Raw genomic sequence first — 23134 nt, 5'->3', positions numbered from 1 at the left:
CCTGAAAAATGCTCATTTTTCATGCATGAAGTCACTTTCCTAGGACACAAATGCACAGATAAAAGAATCTTGCCCGATGACAAAAAATACGACGTCATTAAAAATTACCCAGTCCCACATGATGCGGACAGCGCTAGAAGATTCGTTGCATTCTGCAATTATTACAGACGCTTTATACAAAATTTCGCCGACTACTCTAGTCACATAATAAGATTATGTAAAAAGAATTCGAATGGACAGCCGACTGCCAAACTGCCTTCGAACATTTAAAATCGGCACTAATAAGCCCTACTTTGCTACAATATCCAGATTTCAGAAAAAAATTTTGCATAATTACAAATCCTAGCAAATCCTAATTCGAAACTGACACGCATGAGACTTGAATTAGAAGAATATAACTTCACAGTAGAGTATCTTAAGGGTAAAGATAATTACGTAGCAGATGCGTTATCAAGAATAACCATCGAAGAATTAAAAAACATTACCAGAAATATAAATAAAGTCACTACAAGATAAGCAAATAGAATTGCCTAGGCAATCTATAGAAAAAGCTTCAAAGCCCAACGTATTCGAAGTCATTAATAATGACGAGGTACGCAAAATAGTGACCTTGCAAGTAAAAAATATGACCTGTTTTTTCCAAAGGTGGAAAAATAATTACTGCAAGATATAATGTTAGCGATTTATTTACCAATGGAATTCTTGACTTAGGTCTCTTCTTCCAAAGGCTTGAAATGCAAACCGGTATATATAAAATCAGCCAACTAAAAATGGCACCGTGGGAAAATATCTTTGAACAAGTTTCAATTGATAATTTCAAAAAAATGGGCAACAAAATATTAAAATCATTGAGAGTAGCGCTACTCAACCCGGTGACCTTAAAGCCTAGTATCCAGATCGACAAACGATTACGCTAGCGTAAAAACTTTAATCTTTCCAGTGTGGCCAAAATGTTGAGAGTTCATCAATCAGCTGGGTTTGTTGACAAGCAGTTAAAATTCAAATATCGTATTTGCGGGAAAGAGCCTTTAAAAGATATTATCAAATACCTTGGCAAGACAAGTCTGCCGCTATACAAAGAAATTAAAAAACAATACAATTTAAATTTATCAGTTGTTTTTTTTCAATTTACTGATAATCATTTGCTAATTTAAAGTTCATAGCTGAACTTTTATTGTGTTTTTTCGTACATTCTGGACCTAAAAAACATTTTGCTCTGACAAGAGGCACTCCAGATAGTATTAATGTTATTTTGTCCTCACATGTAAACACCTGCCATCGACTTTTGTGAGTTTTTTGATTTTTTCCCTCCATTTCTTATAATGTTCAGTGAGAAGCGCACGCCAAAAGATTAAATTTTTTAATCTTTTCGCTAGGGTTCACCCAAAGTTCATTTCCGCAGACTGGCAACGCTATGGAATTTTCTGGTATTTGTTTTCGTCGATCTGTGGACCGAAGTGAAAAAAAGGCCCAACGAAAAGTGAACGCCAGCTGTTTGCCTCTCGCTTTCTCTCATGACTGGCGTACGGTTTTCGTCGATCTGGATACTAGGCTTAATAGAAAATTAAAAGAAAAAGGTCAAACAGACATTACCAAAACCTGGCCAAGGTAAAAAGACATTACTTCTGGAAAGGTACGACTCGATATATTACAGAGTACATACGAAAATGTCAAACATGCCAGAAATCAAAAGTGACAACACATACAAAGACTCCTATGACAATCACAGATATTCCAATAAATGCTTTCGATAGAGTGATAGTAGACACACACAGAGAGAAGTCATAGAACTTTCAACGAGTATATACGTTCATATATATCAGTTGATAAAACTGACTGGGACGTTTGGCTTCAATATTTTGTATACTGTTTCAACACGACCCCTTCTATGGCACACAATTATTGTCCATATGAATTAGTCTTTGGGAAAACTAATAATTTGCCAAAACATTTTAATAGCATTAATAATATAGAAGTAATCTATTATATAGAAAATTACGCTAAAGAAAGTAAATACAATCATTAGAAATAGCATATAAAAGAGCAAGAATTATGTTAGAGGAAAAAAAAAAAAATAAAGAATTTTATGAACATACGGCTAACGACATAGACATAGCAATAGGAGATAAAGTTTTATTAAAAAACGAAACAGGGCATACATTAGATTCCAAATATACAGGTTCGTATACAATTACGGATATAGGGGAAAAAGAAAATATTACGATTACTAGCAGCAGAAATAAAAAACAAACTGTTCATAAGAATAGAATAAAAATTTTTGTAGAATAAATATTTGTATGGCCATACTCACATAAAAAGAAAAAAAAAAATAATAAATCAAAAAAAAAAATGTTTACAATTTATTTCCTTTACTATAACTTAAATAATAAATATATGAATAAAAATAAATAAAAAAAAACAACCAAAAAAAAAATTTTTTTAAACAAAATTCTTCAATTAAAAAGCAAAAAAAAAAATTTTTCTAATATTTACCCAATATATATATATATCATACACATATAATATATAAGAACAAAAAAAAAACGAAAAAATTTATACATAATAAAAAATAAATTAAACATTTCTAAATTTTTCCAAATATTCAAACTTTTTATGCCCTCTTCCCATAGAGTCCATCCGTCTGAAACGGTTGGGATTTTTGACAAATGTGAAACTCCGATTCCCACAGAGCACATCCACCATCCACCATCCGATAACAGCTGATCTGAACAGCTGTGGCTCATCATTTTAGCCCGTTTGCACAACATTTAAAATGAGCACAACAGGGTTATAAATGATACTTGGTAACAGACTGCAAGTGATCTACGCGAACATTCAAAACGAACTAATACGTCTGCAGATTTTTGCCAGCCTGCAGACAAAATATAAACAGCTATTGCCCAATATTGTCTAAATGGTAACAAATCAAGTTCATTATATATAAATGTTTGTTTTTTGTTTTATTATAATTTCATATTTTATTTCATTTTAAATGTTCTGCTTAATGTTGTGAGTAAGGTATGCGCCTAGGAAAGAGTGGAGCAACACCTAATGATGCCACTTGGATGGAGCACTAATTAATTAATTATTACAAGTATAAACAGCATTTTTTGAATTGGCGCCTTCCTGTTCAAAAGTTACCCGCCGTTATTTTTTTAAATTTTCGTAGTGAATGTTCCAATTTCCACTGTCAAGAAGAAGAACTCAGAGTTGCACCAAAAAAACATCGCCTAACTATCGCATAAAAAAGTCCGTCAAATTTGGATGGGGAACTAACTGGGAATTTTTGGAACGGCAAAACCTTGTGGACCATCCGTTCAACGGATGGTGGATGGTGGATGGAGCTCTGTGGGAAGAGGGCATTAATCTTTAAAATAACTTCATTTCATTACCTTATTTTTTGAAAGGAGGGAGATGTAGTATATACACATATAACCAATATCCACTGTACCAAGAGTATTTAAGGGATACGCACTGTAACACTTTGTTGCATGTGTTTACATAAGAACAAGGCATGGTTCGAGTTGACCGTAACACGATCAGCCCAGCTCTACCTCGAAGACCATAAGTGCATAAGTCAGCGGATTCCCATGCCTTGACTGCAAGTACATACTACTTCTCTCGAGCTGGCCGCTGTCAACAGCGAGCAGCATATTCATATATAAGAAATACATAAATGCGGCCGCTCCGCTGCCGGCATTCCCGGCAGCGAAGTTGCGCGGCCTTAGCTTTAAAGTACTTTGTTAGATATAAGCCGAATCAATTGAATAAAGACAACTGATGTATACACATCTTAAAAATGTATACAATTATTCTACCCTCAGGATTATATGTGTGCATATAGTACTTCTTATATTTGGAAATTATAAATAATGTGGACTGTATTGTAAATGTCGCTTTCGAAATGTTTGTAGGGTGTACCGTGAAAGAAAGTATGTGGGTTATCGTGCTTACGTTGCCTTACGTTACGCTACGACTTTTCCCCTTATTTACATATGTTAAAATGGATGTACGTACATTAATACCTAAGCATGCATTAGGGTTATGTGTGTATGTATGGGCGTTTGGATAAGTGTGTTTGTGGGAACTCGGTAATGTATGTGTATAAATTGTAATTTAAAATTGTAATCTATATATATAAAACTGTTCATTGAAAACTAAGAATCAACGCACAGCCTAAACTAATTAAATGACCCTATTAAAATTTTTTACCATTCAATTCTTATAACACTAAACTGATTTGCTAAGATTTATTTTGGCCACAAACATGCCCCCATTTTCTTCCAGTGGCAAAAAACCCCCAATTTCTATAAAAAAAAATCTGAACGCTAAACGCGTTAATCAATCGATGCGATTTTTGGCCAAAATTTAGTCCTCTACATAATAAAGATTCCATTTAATTTAATATTCGATATTTTAATGTTTACTATTTTTTATCGATCTTTGAAAATCTAAGAATCTTCCTCATTTTTTCCAAACGGCAAAAAAACACTGATCTAAGTCAATTAGCAATATGAAAATTAATCGAGGGAATCCTGATACTTTAAGGATTCATATGGTGGTTTTACTGAAGCTCTAGGTCAATTCTAAAAAAAGTTACATTAGCCTAAAGTAGGAATAATAATTCCAACAAATTATACACAAGCATTGAACACCGAATGCATTCTATCGCACTGTCTCACTCTCTCTCTCTCTCTCTGATTCTGTGTAGTACAATAATTGTGCGGCGGCTGATCTTGATTTCTTTTTAAAACTTAAAATTAAAAACTTAAAACTGAATTAAACTTAACAATAAATTAAAATTAAATTATACCAGCAACACACACGAATAAACCCCGTCAAAGCGTTCAAGCCGCTGGGCTTTGTGAAAAGGGCAGGGGGCAGTCATCATCTCTATATATAAAGCTATCAGTAAGAAAACTGGGAATCAACGCACAGCCAAAACCACTGGTTAACAATATTAATATGCATTTTTATTACATTCTAATAACTTTAAACTGATTTGCTAAGATTTATTGGGGCTCCCCAAGTGGCCCCAATCGATTCCAATTGGAAAAAGGTCAATTTTCCTTTCAAAAATTCTGGACGCTAAACCGTTTTAGCAATCGAATCCGTGTTTTCGCCTAAAAAAGGTTAAGACATTATAAATGTTTAAAAAATTTGACCGCTTAGATTTAAGGCTTTTTACTATTTTTAACACCCGTTCTGAAATTACAATTTAGCCAAAAATATCTTCAAACGTCGAAAAATGGCACTTCTAAACTGAGTATCAAAAATTCCTTCGGTAAAGTTTTTCCTTAAGCTTTAACGATTCATTTGATGGTTTCACCAAAGCTCTAGCTATCTTCTAAACAAAGAAACTAAGCAAAAAGTCGATCTTTTATCGAATTTAAGTGTCTCCATAAGCATCATACGTTTTCTGCCTGCATATTGCTATCTCTCTCTGCATTTTCATACAAATTGTCAACAGTTCCATCTCCCTCCCTCTCTCTCTGCCTTGCATTTCCGTGCGCTTCCTTAAAAATATAAAATGAGCTTTAATACGGTTTTAATATCTGTAGACATTAGTTTATAGTTATTGGTGACCCAAAAGATTGCAAAGACTTCAAAATGGTCATTAACGCTGATAAAAAGCCAGCAAATGCTCATAGAGGTAGTTATAATGCACCTCAAACAAATGAAGTGGGTTTGGTATTAGTTGATCAACAATTTCCAAGTCGGGACATTGTTATTGAGAGTTATAATAGCAAAGTGAACTTTACCGATCTTATGACTGTCTACAATATTCATTAATTTTTTGCCACAGATATGATGGATATTCCATAAATATTCCCCAACGGGATCCGTTAACAAAAAATGATCTAAAGAAGACTGTATCTGCATTAAGCTTTTACAGTTATCGAATAATTCTTAGGGACACTGAAGTCAATCACTTGCATTATTATAGAGCTCGGTTTAATCAATTTTTGGTTGATATGAGTGCAAAAATGGAAACCGAACGGCTTAATTATATTTGAGCAAATCAAAAAAAGTTGGGAGCAGAAAGTTACATATGTACATCTTCAAGACGCTATAGGTAGGGGAGATGCAGATATGACTCAACTTGGTCAGATGGTGATTTTACCTTCCACTTTTACAGGCTCTCCTCGATATATGCATGAAAAGACCCAGGATGCTATGACTTATGTTCGACATCATGGCCGACCTGATATTTTTATAACATTTACCTGTAACCCTAAATGGGAGGAAATAACGAATGAGTTGTTTCCAGGCCAAAATCCTCAGAATAGTCATGATCTGATATCTCGAGTCTTTCATTTAAAAGTTAAAACATTAATGGCGCTGTTGGTTAAAGGCCAATTGTTTGGTGAAGTACAGTGTTTTATGTATTCTACTGAATGGCAAAAACGTGGTCTGCCCCATGTCCACATACTTATTACATACATAAGAAAAGTAGGATATTGGGGTTATCCATCGCAAGCGAAGCTGCGGGCACCCTGCTAGTTTGTAATAAATTTGGAAATTAGAGATAATGTGAACTGTATGGTAAATGTCGCTGTAGAAATGTTAGCAGGGTGTAACGCAAATGGAGGTACGTGTATGTTTCCTTACGAACATATGTTGAGATGGTCAGGCATATGTACGTACATTATATGTCCGTATGAACAAGAATATGGAAATGGGAAATGAAGAAAGAAGCCGGAAAATGGCGACCGTATAAAGATGGAAATAGCAATACAAAAAGGAAGCCGGAATATGGCGATCGTATGCACAATGGAATGGCCGATCAGACAGATATAAAAAATTGGATTGGAAAAATTTGGCTGGTCGGCAGAAATAAGTATAAATAAGAACGGTCGTACTTATCTTGAACTGATGGATGAGAAATTAGGGAAAATCCGCCGGTTGAACGCTGGGGCTTGGAACTTCATCTCCTCTTCTGGAATTATCCGGCTCGAAGGACCATGAATTGGCGAGGGGTGGCTTTTCCAGCGGGTTGATTGTGGTCCAGGGAAATGAGATATATATTTTTCACTTCACGTTATAACTACACAATTTATTCGAACTCAGTTCTACACTTGTAAAAGCTACGGGGTGGAGGTTTTAAGAGCCGCTTGGAGAGAAGAGTGGAGACACTTAACAGTGCGAGAGAGCGAGATGCGAAGATCTGGAAAAAACTGTTCTCTCGACTGTTAGGACTCCAGGGGCGGTTCAAACGAAACGGGAAGCGCCGCTTTGGCGCGAACAGTATGCAAACGCGTATGGTGACATCTCCGGGCCGATTTCCTGTTCCAGAGCCCTTTGGAACGTGGCCGATGCTGAGTGTAGTCCGAAAGGCATTACTTTTTATTGGAACAAACCTTTGCCGGGTACTGTAAACGCCGTATATTGCCTACTATTTACCTCTAAAGGGATTTGCCAGTATCCGTCTTTCAAGTCTAGACTGCTTATGTATTTTGCCTCACTGAGTTGGTCCAGGATATAATTGATCCGCGGCATTGTGTGGGCATCTTTTTTGGACTTCGCGTTTATTTGTCTGAAATCAACGCCTAGTCTCCACTTGCCCGTCTTCTTTTTCACCATTACGATGGGCGAGCTGTATGGACTTCTTCAATGTTCTATGAAGCCCATTTGTAACAGCTCGTCCACTTTTGAGTTGATCTCTCCTTGGACTCTTGGGTTCTTAGGATAATACCTCTGTTTGATTGGCTTTTCGTCTTTCATGGTGATTTGGTGCTCGGCCACTGTAGATGTTTCTGACATGGTGCTGAAATCTGCCAGCTATTTGTCGAGGAATTTCTCAGTGTTCTCTTCATCACTTAAGTGTGAATCTACAGCCACCGACAGCCTTTCTTCCAGGCATCCATTGTGCCGTTTTCTTGCAGATATTAGCAATTCATGCCCGGCACATTTTATTTCCGCCCCGACTCCCGTGAGGAAATTCTATCCCAGCACTAGCTCATCCACTACTCCTGGAAGTATTAGAAGATTCATCTCCAATTGTTTGTTTCCACCGTGATCTCGAGTTGTGAGCTTATTCTGATGCATCTGCAGTCTGCCAACCTAAATGGCCGTCTTGTCCTTGTGATCCTTCCTTTGTCAGCCAGTGTATCCGCCAGCTCCTCGTTAATGAAGCTTGACGTAGCTCTCGTATCAATTGTGGCCTTGAATGCGACACCTCCAATTTCAACGGACGCGGATAACTGCTGCTCTTCCTCGATCAGTTTGCCAGTTAATTTGGAGAGGAGGCACTTTGCGACCCCTGTGCGCCTCTCTGCGACTGGGATCGCTGCCCATTTCCCGCTTTGTGGCAGCTCTCTACGCTCCTGACGCCAACTTTACCGCACACCCAGCAGAACAGTAATCTTTGGTTTCTGCATCCTTATGCCCAGTGTTCGTGTCCTCCACATCGGAGGACATTATGTGGGTCTGTGCATTGGTGGCTCTTGGCATTGGGTTAAGTGCCATCTGAGTGGTGTTTGGAGGCCTCCATAATGTGTTCATTGGCTGGCTTTGTTGTGTTAGGACGGTGTTTGGTTTACCGTGCTGTTTTCACATCTCCTGCATGTAGTTTTTGGTGGTGCTGCCGTTTTGTTTCGTGAAAACTTGTGTTCGTGAACGAACTCTTCTCGCTCTTTGTTCACTTCTTCGTACTCGTCAGCCAGGATCATTAATGTGTCTAGATCATCCACCTTGTACTTTTTTAATGAAATTCTCAGGTCTGGTGTGCAGTTGTCCTTGATTATTTCTAGGTTTTCTTTTACCCGAGTGGCCTCATCAAAGTCTGCATGTCCACCATGTAATCTTTGAACGGTTCCCTGAAACCCGGTTTCCGCTGTTTTACCTTGTCTGCCAATTTCGAGAAGAACCCTCTCGGCAGAATGTATGTCTTGAAACTTTCGCTGAACACTCCGCATGCTCTCCAATGTTTATTGTTTGAAATAAACCATTTCAGTGCCTTGCAATAGCTCTGGCATTGCACGTGGGATTATGTTCAGGTTCAGACCGTACGTGTTTGCGGACCTCTTTACCTGTTCTAGGAATTCCAGTGGTTTCTCTGTGCCATCGAATTTGAACGACCATTCTGGCACTTGCTTTGCGATTTTGGCGTAATCTGGTGTGCTAGGTCTTTGCTGCCCTGATTTTCTCTCTTGGCTTGTGTTTCGACTCCTTCCAGCTTCCTTCATGCTGTCCACTCCAAGACTTGCTATGAGCTCCTCGGCGTCAGGGTTCAGCAATTTTGAGATATATCCAACCTTTCCCCATTTCTTTTTAGATGCTGATTCTCACCGACCGGACAATCACGTTTTGGGAGCCAGATGTAACGAACTGATTTGTATGGTCTGCTCGCTACGAGTATAGTGCGGCTAGCTCAGAAGATGTGTGTTGTTCGTCCCACCAAATTTATATAAACGTGACCGCCCGATTGTCTAATAAGAACGCACAAAATGTTAGGATGTTTATACTAGGATCTTTATTCGACGACTTGTCCCTCGGCCTGGGACTAATGGTGACAGATGGTTGTCTCAACGCCTTCCCTGACGGATTGTGGCTGCTCCACCGTCTTTCTCCGCTGCCTCGTTGCTCGCTGCTCCGGAACGCCTCCGCTGTCTTCTGCCTCGGGGCTATGTGGGTCTAGGGATGCGTTACCGTTCCCAGACTAGGGTGAATAGGCACTGGGCTCTCAAAGCGTACGTCTTTCGCAGCCACAGCCTCCCGTCCCTGGATCTGTCCCTGCCGGTCACACCAGACGCCTACACAGTTTCTACCTGACGGTTCAGGCATACGCCGGAAGGCCGCCAATTCAGTCCCTGTGGCAGGACGCTAGGTTCAAGACGAACGCTTCCGCCCTCGCCTCTTAGCCGTGGAGTGGATACGACGGAGTATGGCTTGGTTGCTGCTGGGCCTGCGACGACTGCTCGTCGTTTCTTGTGTCCTTGCTCTGCTCACGGCACGATCTCCTGGCTCCGTTGTCCGCGTGCTCTTGTGAGACTAGGTGCAACGGGTCTTTGGCTCTCGGGATTTGGTCAGCTGCCTTTCTAGGACTCTGGCGGTGAACTACTGTGCTCTCGACGCCTCTCGAGACACCCGTGTTTCGGACGCACGTCCTTCTTGGCTAGTCGCACCAGGGCCTGCACAATTCCCGCCTACCGGTTCAGGCGTACGCCGGAATTCGACAAGGCAATTGTTTTCGCACGGCAGATGGTTCTGGACAACTTCTCTTCCGAGCCCACGGTTCTTTGTCGAAGGACTCTTCTTATTCACTTCTGTCGGATTCGCCGAGCAATACGCCAAGCTCAAATCGCGAGAAGAATTAGAACAAAGCGCCTAGACTTAGCCGCGTGATGCCTGAAGGACCTCAGCTACCTGTTTCTCAGCTCGGAGACTTCAACTCTATGTCCCGAACGTCTTGATGTAGCGATCTTGCTCCTTGTTTACTCGGCGCGGCTCTGCTTCCTCCTGATGTTAACTTGGCTTGTGTTGTTCACTGATTTGCTGCTTGTCTACTGATCTCGTCGGATTGACTCCTTGTGATCGACTGATCCCGCTTCCTGCGCTCGGCCTGCTTATATAGGTCGGCGTATCCTATTAATTCTCGGCTTCTCCTTTTTCGTCTTTGCGCACGGCACTATACTAGGTTCCAAAGTCCGCCGCCTTCTACCGTTACTCCTTCTCTCCAAACTCTCTCCAGCCGTATTCTCCAAACTTTCTTCTCGTTCCTCTACAAACTCTCTCCAGCTGTATTCTCCAAACTCACTCCAGCTGTATTCTCCAAACTCTCTTTTATTTGTGAGGAGTTATTTAACTTTATTTAATTTGAAACTGAAAAGCTTGTAAAATTTGCATCTAGCTTATATCTTAAAATATAGCTTATTATTATCATTTGGAGTTGTGAAATTAAATAAATCGTTTGCTAAAATGCCGAATGTGAAATATAAACTAATTTTTCGCGATGCTTGGCTCCAAAATAAGGCAGAATGGGAAAATATTAATAATACCGTAAAATTTTGGGCAGAGGCATAGGATTATAAGGATGCTGGAGAAAATAAGCCATCACTTGCCTTTTTTGCAATTCAAATGATTTCCTTACCGTGGTCCAATGCCGAAGTGAAACGGGCTTTTAGCTAAATGAACATAATTAAAACAAAATTGCGCAACAAAATGCATTTAAATACTTTAAATGCAATATTAAGCATAAGTTTTGCTATATTTATTTAATCAAAATTGTTTAATTTTTAAGTACTTCTTTTTAATTTTCAGATATGGATTGCGCAGGCATGGGAAATGTTGCCATACGTAAAATACATACACCTGCCGGAAAAATACATCATGCTTAAAAAAAAAATGAAAAATATTTAAATGACGATCAAGATGACGAAGTCGATGAATTATTAACTAATTTAATTTAATTGCAAACTTTAAGAACATATATATAAGTAAGGCTTTAATAATAAGATATTTAATTAGATTACCCAGGCCAACAAAATTTTAGAAAATCCCGGACCCAACAACTGGACCCACTTTTTCTTATGCAATTTTTCGAATCCAAATCCGGTGCCAAAATTGCTCCAGCACCCACTTATATTTAAAAACTGATATTAATACTTTTAGTGCAAACCATGCACCCCGATGGAACAAAAACTACTACGTCCACGTCGTTGCTGGTTTGCACTAAAAGTAATATCAGTTCTTAAAAAAAAGTCTATCAAATTGGATCAGTCAGTAAAAAATTTTTTAGCTGTCATTTCTAAAAAAAAACCGTTGTGAGCATTTTTTATAGCAAAGTTGACAGCTGCCTTGACAGCTGTCAACTGTCAAAATGCAAATTTGATATCAAATACGTAATCGCGACCACGAAATGTTTCACAACTGTAAAGTTTCTGTAAATAACTATTCCTATTTTGGTTTGGGCGTTAAGGGGTTCAATAAAAATATTAACATTCTTTAAATGGTCATATCTCAGGAACGAATAATCGTATTTAAAAAACTAAAAAAAATTTTAAAGGTTTGCACTTTAAGGTAAAATTGGTGCTAATGTTCAAAAAAATTATTATCGAATTATATATTGTTAAAATATGCCAAAAACGTCCATTTTGACACTTTTAGGTTAGAATATCTAAATATATCTAAACTGTGGGTGCTGGAGCAATTTTGGCACCGGATTTGGATTCATCGCGAAAAATTGCATAAGAAAAAGTGTGTCCAGTTTTTGGGTACATACAAAAAACTATTATAAATTCATCAACAAGCGCCTTTCCGAAACTGTCGCAATGGTAATTTAAAGACATAATCTTAAATATAGCCCCCAATGATTTTTGCCAACCAATTAAAAACACAATAAGGTTTCATGTTTTCTTTTATTTTTCATGTTTTTAACATTTTTTTTTTTAATTTTAGCTTATTCTAGGTTATTTTTTTCAACAATCTAGTATATACGGGCGCTCAAAACCTGGCAACACTGCCATGGGAATCGATTCAATGTTCGATCGAACAAATGAAAAACTCTTTTTTTTTAATTTTTCCCCTACGTGGCTTCACTGGAAAAGTCACTCAAGAGTGAATGCACTGAATATGCACGCTTAGCCAGTCTAGTTTAAGTTCTTGATGTGAGCGGTTCTATTTTTCTGCGATTTTCCGATACCCCAGCGATACTTACCAGCAGTCATCAACAGCAACAGCAGCGCAGCGATCAAAAGGTGATCGAAGCAGCAGGCGAAATGGGAAGGACATTGGAAATAACTGGGAGGCAGCAGGAGAATGGACTCGATAAGGGTCACGAAAAGGGCCAGGAGAAGGGTCTGGAGAAGGGCAGTGATCTCAAGAACGGGGATCCGGTGCGTCGGCGTGGCCACGAAACCAGCGAACTGAAGGCAGCCACCCATCTTTTCAACGGCAGCGTGGGCGCAGGACTCTTCGCCATGGCGATTGCTTCAAAAACATTGGATTGGCACCATCCTGCTGCCCATAATCGCCGTGATGTGCGATGTTCTTCACCACAGCCCTGTTCATCTTCACCGGATTCGTTAGCTAAGTGCGATGGGTCGAGGATGTCGCCTGCAGCATAACGCTTAATCTGGTGGTGGAGGAAGTATTTTTGCAGGTGGTAAAAGTGGTAGCAGCCTTGGGCGTTTTCCTGGGCTATCCCATCCAATTCTTTGTGATGATGAAGATCCTGTGGCCCCCACTCAAACGGTCCAACAATTGTGCTCAAAAATATCCCATTACATTGCAGGTTTGCCTACGTTTTGTAATGGTAATGATGACGTTTGGCGTCGCGCTGGTCGTTCCCAAGCTAAATCTGTTCATCTCGCTGATCGGCGCACTGTGCTCTACCTGTCTGCCCTTCGTTATTCCGGTGCAGATCGATTTTGTGACGCGGGCGCCGGTGCCCAAGGGTCTGGGGGCGTGGCCGTACATCAAGAACATCCTCATCCTGTCGGTGGCCGTCCTGGGAATCGTCACGGGCACCTACCAGAGCATCGTGGAGATTGTCAAGGATTTTAAGTAGGCTTAAATTGCTAGTAAGTATTTTTTTGTAAATAATGCTGTTATTTTGTGAATGCGTTGCCGTGCTCTATTCAAAGCTTAATTCCTATGCCGTGTATTTTTTTTCGACTTTTTTGTTATAGTCTTAAGCTCTGCATTTGTTTTATATCTATAAAAATGTTTAGTGGCATTCTACAAAAAAAGCAGAGGCACAAAATAAGTTATTCGCAACATAAATGATTACTCATCTGTTTTAATCTGTTTCGGCGAATTAGCTTGAAACTTATTAACGGTAAAATAATATGTAAAAAAAATGTATATCATCGATTTTATAAATATAGTAAGATTTATATAAAATATTAATTAGCCTTCAGCCACATCGCTACTAGCCATTAAGTTTGCATTAAATGTGAATATGCGCTTTTGAAAGCGTAAAAATCTATAAAAACACAATTTAATCATTAATTCAAGCTTCTTATCGGAAAATTTAATTAGGGGAACCCCCATTTTCGGCTTCAAAAAATAAATTTTTTTTATTTCAAGTGAAAATTTCAAAAACTGTTGAGGATATAGCCGATTTATTTTGGAAGCCTCAGGCGACGGCCATAGCTTCTCAAAACTTTAAACGCGTTTTGCTCAAAACAGTATTTTTACGACTGGCGTATGAGATTACTCAAAAACTATTAATCCAATCGTTTCCAAATTTTAAAACGTTATTCTATGCATATATAGCCATAGCATGAACTATAAATCAAATCGGTGAAGATCTTCTGTACTTTTTACATTGATTTATGGCTGAAAAGAAGGCGATTTTCAAAAAAAAATGTTCAAGGGTCCGCCATTTTGCTCATTTTTGTACCAATTTAAAAATACTCTTCCTAATTCCGTTGGAATTTTTGGTTTCAGATGTTCCAGTTAGCTTAAATCCCATACGTCGACAAGAAAAGAAAGACTTTTGTTCAATTACAAACAAAAAAAAATTAAATTATATTTGTTTTTTATTATTGTATGGACTTCTTCAATGTTCTATGAAGCCCATTTGTAACAGCTCGTCCACTTTTGAGTTGATCTCTCCTTGGACTCTTGGGTTCTTAGGATAATACCTCTGTTTGATTGGCTTTTCGTCTTTCATGGTGATTTGGTGCTCGGCCACTGTAGATGTTTCTGACATGGTGCTGAAATCTGCCAGCTGTTTGTCGAGGAATTTCTCAGTGTTCTCTTCATCACTTAAGTGTGAATCTACAGCCACCGACAGCCTTTCTTCCAGGCATCCATTGTGCCGTTTTCTTGCAGATATTAGCAATTCATGCCCGGCACATTTTATTTCCGCCCCGACTCCCGTGAGGAAATTCCATCCCAGCACTAGCTCATCCACTACTCCTGGAAGTATTAGAAGATTCATCTCCAATTGTTTGTTTCCACCGTGATCTCGAGTTGTGAGCTTATTCTGATGCATCTGCCGTCTGCCAACCTAAATGGCCGTCTTGTCCTTGTGATCCTTCCTTTGTCAGCCAGTGTATCCGCCAGCTCCTCGTTAATGAAGCTTGACGTAGCTCTCGTATCAATTGTGGCCTTGTATGCGACACCTCCAATTTCAACGGACGTGGATAACTGCAGCTCTTCCTCGATCAATTTGCCAGTTAATTTGGAGAGGAGGCACTTTGCGACCCCTGTGCGCCTCTCTGCGACTGGGATCGCTGCCCATTTCCCGCTTTGTGGCAGCACTCTACGCTCCTGACGCCAACTTTACCGCACACCCAGCAGAACAGTAATCTTTGGTTTCTGCATCCTCATGCCCAGTGTTCGTGTCCTCCACATCGGAGGACATTATGTGGGTCTGTGCATTGGTGGCTCTTGGCATTGGGTTAAGTGCCATCTGAGTGGTGTTTGGAGGCCTCCATAATGTGTTCATTGGCTGGCTTTGTTGTGTTTGGTTTACCGTGCTGTTTTCACATCTCCTGCATGTAGTTTTTGGTGGTGCTGCCGTTTTGTTTCGTGAAAACTTGTGTTCGTGAACGAACTCTTCTCGCTCTTTGTTCAGTTCTTCGTACTCGTCAGCCAGGATCATTAATGTGTCTAGATCATCCACCTTGTACTTTTTTAATGAAATTCTCAGGTCTGGTGTGCAGTTGTCCTTGATTATTTCTAGGTTTTCTTTTACCCGAGTGGCCTCATCAAAGTCTGCATGTCCACCATGTAATCTTTGAACGGTTCCCTGAAACCCGGTTTCCGCTGTTTTACCTTGTCTGCCAATTTCGAGAAGAACCCTCTCGGCAGAATGTATGTCTCGAAACTTTCGCTGAACACTCCGCATGTTCTCCAATGTTTATTGTTTGAAATAAACCATTTCAGTGCCTTGCAATAGCTCTGGCATTGCACGTGGGATTATGTTCAGGTTCAGACCGTACGTGTTTGCGGACCTCTTTACCTGTTCTAGGAATTCCAGTGGTTTCTCTGTGCCATCGAATTTGAACGACCATTCTGGCACTTGCTTTGCGATTTTGGCGTAATCTGGTGTGCTAGGTATTTGCTGCCCTGATTTTCTCTCTTGGCTTGTGTTTCGACTCCTTCCAGCTTCCTTCATGCTGTCCACTCCAAGACTTGCTATGAGCTCCTCGGCGTCAGGGTTCAGCAATTTTGAGATATATCCAACCTTTCCCCATTTCTTTTTAGATGCTGATTCTCACCGACCGGACAATCACGTTTTGGGAGCCAGATGTAACGAACTGATTTGTATGGTCTGCTCGCTACGAGTATAGTGCGGCTAGCTCAGAAGATGTGTGTTGTTCGTCCCACCAAATTTATATAAACGTGACCGCCCGATTGTCTAATAAGAACGCACAAAATGTTAGGATGTTTATACTAGGATCTTTATTCGACGACTTGTCCCTCGGCCTGGGACTAATGGTGACAGATGGTTGTCTCAACGCCTTCCCTGATGGATTGTGGCTGCTCCACCGTCTTTCTCCGCTGCCTCGTTGCTCGCTGCTCCGGAACGCCTCCGCTGTCTTCTGCCTCGGGGCTATGTGGGTCTAGGGATGCGTTACCGTTCCCAGACTAGGGTGAATAGGCACTGGGCTCTCAAAGCGTACGTCTTTCGCAGCCACAGCCTCCCGTCCCTGGATCTGTCCCTGTGGCAGGACGCTAGGTTCAAGACGAACGCTTCCGCCCTCGCCTCTTAGCCGTGGAGTGGATACGACGGAGTATGGCTTGGTTGCTGCTGGGCCTGCGACGACTGCTCGTCGTTTCTTGTGTCCTTGCTCTGCTCACGGCACGATCTCCTGGCTCCGTTGTCCGCGTGCTCTTGTGAGACTAGGTGCAACGGGTCTTTGGCTCTCGGGATTTGGTCAGCTGCCTTTCTAGGACTCTGGCGGTGAACTACTGTGCTCTCGACGCCTCTCGAGACACCCGTGTTTCGGACGCACGTCCTTCTTGGCTAGTCGCACCAGGGCCTGCACAATTCCCGCCTACCGGTTCAGGCGTACGCCGGAATTCGACAAGGCAATTGTTTTCGCACGGCAGATGGTTCTGGACAACTTCCCTTCCGAGCCCACGGTTCTTTGTCGAAGGACTCTTCTTATTCACTTCTGTCGGATTCGCCGAGCAATACGCCAAGCTCAAATCGCGAGAAGAATTAGAACAAAGCGCCTAGACTTAGCCGCCTGATGCCTGAAGGACCTCAGCTACCTGTTTCTCAGCTCGGAGACTTCAACTCTAAGTCCCGAACGTCTTGATGTAGCGATCTTGCTCCTTGTTGACTCGGCGCGGCTCTGCTTCCTCCTGATGTTAACTTGGCTTGTGTTGTTCACTGATTTGCTGCTTGTCTACTGATCTCGTCGGATTGACTCCTTGTGATCGACTGATCCCGCTTCCTGCGCTCGGCCTGCTTATATAGGTCGGCGTATCCTATTAATTCTCGGCTTCTCCTTTTTCGTCTTTGCGCACGGCACTATACTAGGTTCCAAAGTCCGCCGCCTTCTACCGTTACTCCTTCTCTCCAAACTCTCTCCAGCCGTATTCTCCAAACTTTCTTCTCGTTCCTCTACAAACTCTCTCCAGCTGTATTCTCCAAACTCACTCCAGCTGTATTCTCCAAACTCTCTTTTATTTGTGAGGAGTTATTTAACTTTATTTAATTTGAAACTGAAAAGCTTGTAAAATTTGCATCTAGCTTATATCTTAAAATATAGCTTATTATTATCATTTGGAGTTGTGAAATTAAATAAATCGTTTGCTAAAATGCCGAATGTGAAATATAAACTAATTTTTCGCGATGCTTGGCTCCAAAATAAGGCAGAATGGGAAAATATTAATAATACCGTAAAATTTTGGGCAGAGGCATAGGATTATAAGGATGCTGGAGAAAATAAGCCATCACTTGCCTTTTTTGCAATTCAAATGATTTCCTTACCGTGGTCCAATGCCGAAGTGGAACGGGCTTTTAGCTAAATGAACATAATTAAAACAAAATTGCGCAACAAAATGCATTTAAATACTTTAAATGCAATATTAAGCATAAGTTTTGCTATATTTATTTAATCAAAATTGTTTAATTTTTAAGTACTTCTTTTTAATTTTCAGATATGGATTGCGCAGGCATGGGAAATGTTGCCATACGTAAAATACATACACCTGCCGGAAAAATACATCATGCTTAAAAAAAAAATGAAAAATATTTAAATGACGATCAAGATGACGAAGTCGATGAATTATTAACTAATTTAATTTAATTGCAAACTTTAAGAACATATATATAAGTAAGGCTTTAATAATAAGATATTTAATTAGATTACCCAGGCCAACAAAATTTTAGAAAATCCCGGACCCAACAACTGGACCCACTTTTTCTTATGCAATTTTTCGAATCCAAATCCGGTGCCAAAATTGCTCCAGCACCCACTTATATTTAAAAACTGATATTAATACTTTTAGTGCAAACCAGGAACAACGACGTGGACGTAGTTAATTAATCATGCACCCCGATGGAACAAAAACTACTACGTCCACGTCGTTGCTGGTTTGCACTAAAAGTAATATCAGTTCTTAAAAAAAAGTCTATCAAATTGGATCAGTCAGTAAAAAATTTTTTAGCTGTCATTTCTAAAAAAAAACCGTTGTGAGCATTTTTTTAGCAAAGTTGACAGCTGCCTTGACAGCTGTCAACTGTCAAAATGCAAATTTGATATCAAATACGTAATCGCGACCACGAAATGTTTCACAACTGTAAAGTTTCTGTAAATAACTATTCCTATTTTGGTTTGGGCGTTAAGGGGTTCAATAAAAATATTAACATTCTTTAAATGGTCATATCTCAGGAACGAATAATCGTATTTAAAAAACTAAAAAAAATTTTAAAGGTTTGCACTTTAAGTTAAAATTGGTGCTAATGTTCAAAAAAATTATTATCGAATTATATATTGTTAAAATATGCCAAAAACGTCAATTTTGACACTTTTAGGTTAGAATATCTAAATATATCTAAACTGTGGGTGCTGGAGCAATTTTGGCACCGGATTTGGATTCATCGCGAAAAATTGCATAAGAAAAAGTGTGTCCAGTTTTTGGGTACATACAAAAAACTATTATAAATTCATCAAAAAGCGCCTTTATTTCAAGTGAAAATTTCAAAAACTGTTGAAGATATAGCCGATTTATTTTGGAAGCCTCAGGCGACGGCCACAGCTTCTCAAAACTTTAAACGCGTTTTGCTCGAAACAGTATTTTTACGACTGGCGTATGAGATTACTCAAAAACTATTAATCCAATCGTTTCCAAATTTTAAAACGTTATTCTATGCATATATAGCCATAGCATGAACTATAAATCAAATCGGTGAAGATCTTCAGTACTTTTTACATTGATTTATGGCTGAAAAGAAGGCGATTTTCAAAAAAAAATGTTCAAGGGTCCGCCATTTTGCTCATTTTTGTACCAATTTAAAAATCCTAGTTCATGCTGTAGCCATACATATACTCTTCCTAATTCCGTTGGAATTTTTGGTTTCAGATGTTCCAGTTAGCTTAAATCCCATACGTCGACAAGAAAAGAAAGACTTTTGTTCAATTACAAACAAAAAAAAATTAAATTATATTTGTTTTTTATTATTGGATGCAATGGATGCAAAGTTGCAATAGATAATACATGTACATTTTCGAGCACATTGAAAATCGTCCAAATGTTGTTGCATTTCAAGTTGGAATCGGCTGGAGGAATTAAGAAGGAGGTATTCGTTTTTGGTAGGGCTATCGATAAAGTAGGAGGGTGGCAACCCCTACTGGAGTGGCGCCCCCTTCTACTGATGCCCTTGGCTATCTAGCTATTGATATGTCCAATGAGCCAATTTCCAGAGAGGCAAAGGGAATATGGCGAGATAGGAATGATAGGCAGGTTTTGATATAGTCGCAGCCATATTATCCCAGCAGACGGAAGAAAAATGTTGAAGTAGTGTTTGTGCCGAAATATAAAAAAACAGTGAGTGTTAGAGAAATTTGTGTTAGGTTTAATAGTTTATTTTATTTATAAATAATTATTCGTAGGGCAACCGGGGTCCCCATACATAGGGCCCCGGGATATTTAAATTGGAAGTTTAAATCGGGATTTCAAATTGGAATAATTGAATTGGATTATTTAAATTGGAAGACTAAATTGGACTATTTAAATTGGAAATCTCAAATTGGAGAATTAAATTGGAGGATTAAATTGGACTAATTAAATTGGAATATTTAATTCGGAGATTGGCATCCATATCCATACGCACCTTCGTTCGACCCAGCGATACGAAGCAGACCAGCATAACTAGCCTTCCTCGGATGACGCCAACGCTTTTATAACAAACGCCGGTGAGTCCATTCCGAGCTGTTAAGTCGCCTTGGGGTTATCCGGCTGCCAATTCGCGCCGCGTCGAGAGGCACAACCATCTGTCCCTTCCTTAACCACCGTTCCTCGGGGTGTTCCAGGCCCTTGTTGCTGCTGACCTCCGGCAGAGTACGCTGCAGTCGGGGCATATTTAACCCGGCGCCTAGCCCAGAAGTGGCTGAAATCATTAATGTTAATTTGAATGTGCACATTACTAAATTTATGTACTTACCTGTTGACCTGTAAATTTATCCGGACTTAGACCCCTCAATTTGTCCTCGTTGTTGCCTGTGAAAAAGGTGGCGATTATTTTTTCGGCGGGATTGTTTACAGCGCATACTACTTACCGTTTGGCCTGTCCCTTCTTTTCCCTAGGAGCTCCTCAGGATTAGGTGACCCGACACATACCTAGTGTGTGCCCTTTTTTGCGCCTCGTTCCACTGTGAGTTCCACCAATACGTGTCTGGTGGAACATTATTTACGCGGCGCCTGTAGCCTTTGCCAAAGGAAGGTAATCTTCTGCTTTGACCGCGTAAATATGTAGACGGTGGCCAAGTTTGGTCGTAAAGGCTAAGAAAAGATGAATTCATTTCTAGGAGTACTAGTTATGTTAACTTTAGTACTTACTGTGGATAATTAAATGTATATAGAAACCGAAATGTGTGAGTGAGTTGTAGCTGTGGGGGAGATGGAGCTGTCTTAGTCGCGAGGAGCGACTCCGACCAACTGATCATGGGTGATGCCTCCGTAGAATCCTCCGGGGCATCCTTGGTTGGGTGGGCGTGCTTGGCTAGGTCACCAATAGCCACCAAAACTCCATATTTTTCCCGTCAATTATAATTATTTACGTTGTTTACATTTTGTTTGTTTTGTTTGTTAGTGATGAGCGATAGTTTTTTGTGATGTGAGACGCGTGTCATCGATGTTTATGTTGTGGATACTGTAGGGATATTGGGGATACTCCGCCCTGGGGATTCGGGAGCTAGCCGGCGCCGTCCCAGAAGTCTAAAATGCAGTTCCATAACATAGTGGCGCCCAAAGTAAAAAAAATAAATCGTCGAGACGACGACGTCTCGCATGTAGGGATTTGCCTCGCATAGCCTCCGCCCCGGTGACTTGCAGGGCAACAGCAGGTTACATGCAACTGCACCGGGAATGGTGGGCTGCGAGGCAGAGAGAGAAAGATTTAGGGGAATTTATGTTTTTTGAGCAGGCAGGAGGCTTGGCTCCGAATGGAGACAATGGCTCCTGGTCACAACACAGACTAGATGACCTGCGGGTGGCATCTTGGCCCAGAAGGGAACAGATTAGCATCCGCAGATAGCTAAATTTGTGATAAAATAGTTAGGGCGTAGATTTTTATTTATTTATATTTATATTTTGTGTTCGTGGGGTAAAGTCAGTTGTATCAATTCCATTTGTTGTGTTTTTTGTTGATCTGGAGGCTTTTGTTTCTCGGATGTGTTTGATACCTTCTGTCGGTTGGATGTTTAAATGTGTGTTCGTGACCCGTGATATACACGCGCTGCACGAACACCTCGATTTAAGGATCAAAACACAAACGGGAAAACAAAGCCAACAGGACTCAACCACCAGCCAAAGTCCTTAACTGGCGGCTATCACCACGGGTGATAGCCAGTTCAGTTGACGAATGGCTAGGATGTGACGGGAAAAATTGGGTTTTGGAGAAAGCACAGGAAGAGTTAGGGTCAGTTCCATCTCCCCTGATTCAAATCTCAAAAGAATCCAATCAAGACAAGAAGAATCATATATATATGATTTATTTATTCTTTTTATTTATTTTCCCAAGGAAACCACACAGTGTGACGATCCCGCCTGACGGCTAGGCCGCCACAATATATATTTAAGCAATAGTTATCTAAGTTTCACATTATTACCATTAGTATGTAAGAGATTTAAAATGAAGTATTATAATTTAGTAATGGTTAAGCGGTCTTATGGATTTTAGGGTATAAAACCAAAATAGGTCAAGTTTGGTTCCGCACCACCTGCCCGAGGTGGCAACCATTGAGAAAAATACTGGAAAATAGGGAAAATACCAAACCTTCCTTGGTGAGAAAAGGTCCAAAAGGATGAGAGGGTCACACGGCGGTTTCCGGCACTCTCTCTCGGCTCTTGGGCTTCGAAGCGATCGGTCGCGCACGCGGACAAAGTAAAATAAAGAAAACACGTGTGAAAGAGAACGCGGTCGGTAGGAAATAAGGTTAGTGAATCAGTGTAATCGGCGCAGTGAAACACAGGGACGTTTTAAAACCAAGGAATTAAACTGAGTGAACTCGTACGAAAAGAAACGTCAACCCGGATTGTTATGCATTTTATTTTTACCCCGTACCCCTTTGTTCCCCGAGTGATTCAGGCCGTTAGCGACTGATGAGCCAATTGGGAGCGGTAAATTATTTGCACCATATACATACACGTTATCCCGATCTACTGAATTTCACCCACTAACCTGCCTGCGTAGTGAGGCGGAAGATCCCCTCATTCTCCTACTTAATCCCCCTCCCCCGCGAAGTGGCAGATCCCTTCGTGCCCTACTAACCCCCGCGGCGAGACGGAAGATCCTCTCACGCATCCCCCTCTAATATCCTACCGCGAAGTGGCAGATCCCTTCGTGTCCTACCAACCCCCGCGGCGAGACGGAAGATCCTCTCCCGCATCCCCCTCTAATATCCTACAGCGAAGTGGCAGATCCCTTCGTGTCCTACTAACCCCCGCGGCGAGACGGAAGATCCTCTCACGCATCCCTCTCTAATATCCTACCGCGAAGTGG

At 40.5% G+C, this 23134-nt stretch overlaps 1 long non-coding RNA gene and 1 pseudogene across 1 annotated transcript; one reads left to right on the top strand and one right to left on the bottom strand.

Moving 5' to 3' along the window:
- Positions 1-12667: 12667 nt before the first annotated feature.
- On the top strand, positions 12668-18149 carry LOC108047176 (annotated as a pseudogene).
- A 2467-nt stretch (positions 18150-20616) lies between these two features.
- LOC108044612 lies at positions 20617-21118 on the bottom strand. Its single transcript, XR_001769308.2, has 3 exons — positions 20971-21118; positions 20691-20913; positions 20617-20631 (listed from the first exon to the last, which is right to left on the bottom strand). It is a non-coding gene; the product is annotated as an uncharacterized LOC108044612 (long non-coding RNA).
- Between the last annotated feature and the right edge of the window lie 2016 nt (positions 21119-23134).

This window comes from Drosophila rhopaloa, unplaced genomic scaffold (assembly GCF_018152115.1).
Source record: "Drosophila rhopaloa isolate 14029-0021.01 unplaced genomic scaffold, ASM1815211v1 contig_218, whole genome shotgun sequence".
Classification (NCBI taxonomy): Eukaryota; Metazoa; Arthropoda; class Insecta; order Diptera; family Drosophilidae; genus Drosophila; species Drosophila rhopaloa.
The sequence above is the reverse complement of the archived record's forward strand: the minus strand, read 5'-3'. Positions and strand labels throughout refer to the sequence as shown.